The 6,000-nt window shown below is 32.8% G+C and overlaps 1 protein-coding gene across 3 annotated transcripts in view; it reads left to right on the top strand.

The window, feature by feature from the left end:
* Positions 1-991: 991 nt before the first annotated feature.
* The window catches only part of LOC118264923 (pyrokinin-1 receptor), an 86,793-nt gene continuing 81,784 nt past the window's right edge, over positions 992-6,000 (top strand). For 2 of the 3 annotated variants that reach the window (XM_050706049.1, XM_050706047.1), the window contains exon 1: positions 992-1,194. The gene's annotated coding sequence lies outside the window, so the exon portion shown is untranslated. Of the gene's footprint in view, positions 1,255-6,000 lie in introns of all 3 variants that reach the window. The other variant, XM_050706048.1, reaches the window with a different exon arrangement.

Raw genomic sequence — 6,000 nt, 5'->3', positions numbered from 1 at the left:
CTATTCCACGTACGGACTGCACAAACAATCCATAGTTTTCAGTGTCAGACTGTAGAGGTCTCCGGAGGCGAGATGAGAGATCTCCTTTATTTAAAAAAATAATTAGACTTTTATCAGGTGTTTTAGTCATAAAATATTCATTATAATCAGAATCTGGGTTATGCCCATTGACTATACACTAATTGTCCTGTAATTAAGGGCAGAGATCGTAAAAATGCGAAAGTGTACCCACCATGATAACACATTAATCGTTCGTTGCCCGACTGTGTTATAAATCAAGTATTTTGTGTTAGTAAAGTTCATTGACTCCAATGTCATGGATCATCTGCACTGTGGAAAATCAATTTTACCGATATGATCTAATAAGAAAAAGCTTTTAAAAGTTAAAGGCTTAAATCATTTTTGTTATTTGCCAAGGTGACAGAAAAGAGTATTTACAATAGTATTAATCAATTTCGCCAAGAATCTTTAAAGTACATACGAGTATCATCTAAAAGTTCAAAAACTCAATAATATTGAGAATTACGAACGAACGAAACTTATCTGAAACTTCCCTAATCGTAGATAATACGCCACAGCGAAGTTAGAACTGTAAATACACATGAAATAATAGTTTCAGAAGGCACCCTCCATCACGATTCAAGAAACTCCCTATGGTTTATTTACTAAACGTTTCAAACATATAAATTGTCTTCAAGAGGGTGTTCTAATAGCCATATGAACAAATAAATAACAGGTATAATGAGAAATTGCTATTTGCACAGAGAAAACCACAAATTTAATTTAGGAGAAGAGAGAAAACAACTTTTCAAATTATGTGTGCGATACATAAATTGTATGTTCCAATCGATATTGAGCTTTATTAACATTGACCTAATAACGTTTTAGTTTATCACTGTATCATAATAAATCTTGGTCAGTTTTCCAGCAGATGTTAAGGGAAAATTTGTATGTAATTGGTGTCAGTTTTGCGTTCAGTCGACGGAAATACGCGGCGTTCGTTCAGTGAAGTGAGTTGTACGGTGGCGTGTAGACGCGCGCAAGTGCGCGGCTAAACAGAGATTTGCGAACTTTGTCATGTGAAGCTAAGTTGAATAATACTAACAAAAACATGAAGTTATGTGATACTAATACAACCAGTTCTAATACATTGTGTTCTAAAAGTGTTTAAACAATACATTTTAATAACAAGTGGTGAGTTTTCAAAAAGTTCTTTTATTTTCTTGTGTCGTGTTTTTCAGGTTTCAAAAAGAGGTAATATTATCGAAATAAGTATTTATTTCAATTATGTTTTATTGGTAACCATCGACATTTTAATTTTATTAGGACAATGTTTGTTAATTCAAATTGGACGTTAATTAGATTAATGTTTTTTTACAGTTAGTCATATAAAGTTATCGTGTTACTTAAAAAAAATGTAATTAATTACAAATTCTAATTACACTACTGGGGCGCATGAGAATTGCTTTCATTTAAATATTTAAGTATGTGATTATGTGATGTTACGTACGGCTTATTATCAACTTTGGCTTCATTTTTAAAACGATAACACAAGTCTTAATTAAGTATGTGGTTTTAATAATACGGAACCTTATTAATCCATTCAGTCAATTGACTTTTATTTTATAATGAACGACCTTAGCAATTCTTGATTTACAAGTTATTTAAGTGGGGATAATTATAGACACTATAAATAAAATGAGTCGTCTGTCTGATCTAGAATGCCAATCATAACATTGCCGATTTGCATTTTAAGAATGACGCGTTAAATGCAATCGATTACTGTAGCGTCAGTGGAACAACTTCCTATAACTCAAGATTAATAATTAAATGACAAAAGTAAGACACAGTAATTCTGTTTAAAATAGGCATTCTTAGGAGGAAATCTTTTTGTCATTGAACATGCTAAGACTCTTATTAATTACATGCTATCTTTATACTTGACAGTACGTATTTTGATTTAACAATGTGATAAATATATATTTTATACAACATTGAAGAAGTTTTCGAAGTGTGATTGTGACATGTTCATTTAGAAATTATGTTCAGTATATTCGCGTAACATGTAGGGTGCCTATATATGTATGTATATCGTATTCAAATTGATAAGGTCTCCCAGACTCCCAGACTCCCTGGCAAACGATTGATCGCACAATATTACTACATATTACTTACATCCCCGTTATATTACCTAATACCTAGCTAATATATTAATTATTCGAAGCCTGGATGATTAAATTTACGATCAATCTACTGGAATAGCAAGGCGATTATATTTAACGCAAATCTTCAAATAATGTATCCTCTATTAAACCAACAAATAGTTTAGAATCTAATAATACTTATTAGTACACGATTTTTATTTTCTGGAAAAGTATAAAGAAAGACACGTAATATAAGACGTAACAACCTAACTTACCTACCTTGCCTAATGCTTAACTTACCTATTCATGAAGATTTGTAAAATAAGCCCGACAGGGTCCATAATTGTGACTTATATTCCAACACCTGTGTACACTATGGATGCAATAAATACTTGAATGCTTGAAAATCTAAGTCCCAATACTTTGTACATACATTTTATCTATATTGAAACCTCTGTTTCTCATTAATTGTGACTACTCGAGAGACAGATAGTTTTCCGCTTATAGTTCAATGTTCCATCCATCATTTTAATTGTTTCTATAAAACTTCCGCGGTTTATACTGAAGTAGTTACCTACAATTTGCATTTTTCGTTTGCTCATTTCCCGCAGGTAATTGCACTAGTTAAAACGATAATAAGAATGCAAAATTAAAACGTTTAGTAGAATTCCATAAAACGCTTTAACCAACAACTTTTTTTATTATCACACAAATATTATATTGCATTTTATCAATGCTGCTCATGTATTCGTGAAACGCTACGCTTTGTTTATTCGTTCCTTTGCAATGATATGTAATGTAACCTGAGACTCGATTGTGCGATTAACATTATTTTTAATGTTTTGTACTCGTGTGTACTAGTTAAAACTTATAACTAGCATGTAGGTATTTCATGTACTTACTTGTTGATAATTACCACATATTTTTAGAAAGGTTTTAATAAGCTTCTGTATCATTACTTTGATTACGTATAAATATGGAATAATACTCCTAAACTGTCTTATTGGTCGAGTGGTCGCTAGTGCAAATGCCGCACAAGGGGTCTCGGGTTCGATTTCAGTAGTAGCACGAAGTGCAATAATAAGTGAATAGCAATAAGCTCACCCCCTATTACATGGGACTTATAACACAAATGGTGAAAAGTGGGTGTAGATTGTATGGCGGTATTACGTGCCATAATGTGCACTTCTGCCTACCTCTTCGGGGATAAAAGGCGTGACATTGTCTGACGTTGGAACAATAAATGATGTTATGAGTAGTACAAATCTTTTAGATCTACAAATTGTGGTGTGTGTGTGTGACGTGTGTGAAATTGTTATTCTGTAAAACCAACACGACACAGGAAAAGTTCCTAGTATGGGGCACAGATTAAACAAATCCTTATTCAAAGATTTATGATATTTGTTACGCAGTTACACCCTAGTCTCTATTCTTTATCGTCGAAGCGTGAAGTTACAAAGCCAACCTTTCCGCTAAAAGCAAAATATATTTTTTCGAATCCAACTCATACGGCCAGAAATCCGGAGATAAGCGTGTCTAACTGAATAAATAAACAAATGCTTCAACTTTATTACATTTCAGTATCGATACCGTTTGAGTAGGAATTCAATTAATTTTATCAAAGTAAGCTTCATTACAATTTCGTTCAGTTCTCGTGTTGTCTGTCGCTAAATTATGTAACTGATAGGGACCTATTTTATTTCTATACGAACATTTCAGAATTTTAGATAGTTTATATAGTTTAGATAGTAATAGCGCGACAATCGCCGCGTTGTGTGTCGCGGAATGCTGCTCATGAATATGAGCCTCTAGCATGGCTTGAAACTAGTCGTAGTTCCTCGTCAAACAGTTACGTGAGTAAGCCGATAACATAATAATTGTTTAGGTCTTTAGTTTTGGTACTTACCTATTTCTAACATTATATGACAAATTCGTCGTTGACAATTGACATTGATAAATTTTGAATGATAATTAAATGACTAAAATTCTAAACGATTATAAAACTAATTTGTTACCTACTTGTTAAATACATAGTCTGCATATTTAATTTGCAATTGAAATTTCCATGTACAATGTAAAATTTTGCTGCAAAATAACAAAATAATTATGATATTATAGGTATAGACGTATAAAAACTTTATAATTACCTGTGTTTATTCTATCTATACCTATATGTATTATTAATTAATATTTAAAGCTGATCGAAGAGTTTGTTTGTTTGAACGCGCTAATCTCCGAAACTACTGGTCTACTACTACTGAATAATTATTTTTGTATTGAATAGTCTATTTATTGAGAAAGGCTATAAGACATCACGCTACGATTAATAGGAGCTGAACAGTAAGTAAAACATTATACATATTAATACGTAAGTAACTCACGTTTCTGTCTCTTCATTACACCTAAAACCACTGAACCGATTTCGATGAAATTAGGTACAACTATAGTTTGAGACCCAAAAGAGGAAATTAGATATGTAAATCCCACGGGAACAGGAACTACACGCTATATTACCAGGTTTCTCTATCTTCTAAATCACTGAACTTCACAATCATCGGATGATGTTCACTGCTGGACAAAGGACTTCCCCTTAATCCTCCACATCGAACGACTACTATTTGGCTCGAATTCAGTACTACTTTAGTTATAGTCCCGGAAAAGGAGGTAGACAGTCTATTTCGATCTCACAATAAGGAAAACTTGATTACATACTGAATTGATTTAGATGAAATTTGATACAGCTCTAAAATAGATCTTGGAAAAGGCTATAAGTCAAAATTTCTGCTAAAATTCTTTATTCCACGCGGACGAAGTCGCGGGCAAAAGCTAGTGTGATAATAAATGGTCGTGTCAGACGTTAGGTATTGTAATTACAAAATATTTTATTATTACCTACCTATATTTTATTTATGCATACAAATGCGATTGTAGAACCAGTTTACCAGCTTTTTTGGCAACACATTTTTTTGTTTTGGTTTTCATTTTTATTAGAATGGAGATGTCAATACATAATCTATAATTGCACATTTAGTTGCTTGTAGCTTTTCCCATATTATAGAGTTTCAAAACTTGTCAAAAACAGCTAGACATTTTTGATATACTTACCTAAATGTAATAACATAACTGAAACGTGATTTGTTAACATTAGACGCAAAAATGTTGTTAAAACGTGAATTTGTTAACATAATACGCAAAAGTATAGAATAAATAAAATTTTTATTTGAAATATATGGAATGTAACGTCGATAAGGCTGTCAATTTCAGATGTGTTAAATGGAACACGAATTTCGTGATACTGCAACTTTCGTGAGGGAAACGTGTTTACGGTGTTTTTAGTATTAACGATTTTATTTGTTTTATATTGGTGGTTTATACTGAACTGATATTTCCCGTGCTTCCGTTTGCAATAAATTGGATTTTTATTAGTAGATAGATTTTAGAAACCATGTTTAAGGCAGGCGTCCACAGACCCGCATCATACGATGTCATCAGCACGCATCGCATGTAGGCATTGCTGATGATGCGGTCCGTACGATGCGGATCAGTGGACGCAGTTGTATGAGTTTCTATACAAGACAAACTAAAATTCGTTGCGTGCGATGCGTACGATGCCGGCCTGTAGTCGCGTACCTTCAATGTGAAAGATAGTTTTCATTAAGGTGAAAGTTTAAGACAAGAAATTCACTTTCCACTCTTTATTTTAAGGAAAGAATTTTGTAAAAACCAGTTCTAGCTCTTAAATCAAATGCAATAAGGTACATAATTACAAGGCAATCGGCTCTATAGTTTAAAGTTAAGCTAGCTGTCATGCAGTCAGTTAGCATTAGAGTACTAAGTAGCTTTGTCCGACAAGCTG

Source organism: Spodoptera frugiperda, chromosome 28, assembly GCF_023101765.2.
Source record: "Spodoptera frugiperda isolate SF20-4 chromosome 28, AGI-APGP_CSIRO_Sfru_2.0, whole genome shotgun sequence".
Classification (NCBI taxonomy): Eukaryota; Metazoa; Arthropoda; class Insecta; order Lepidoptera; family Noctuidae; genus Spodoptera; species Spodoptera frugiperda.
Note: the sequence above shows the minus strand (reverse complement) of the source record. Positions and strands in the feature narration are given on the sequence as shown.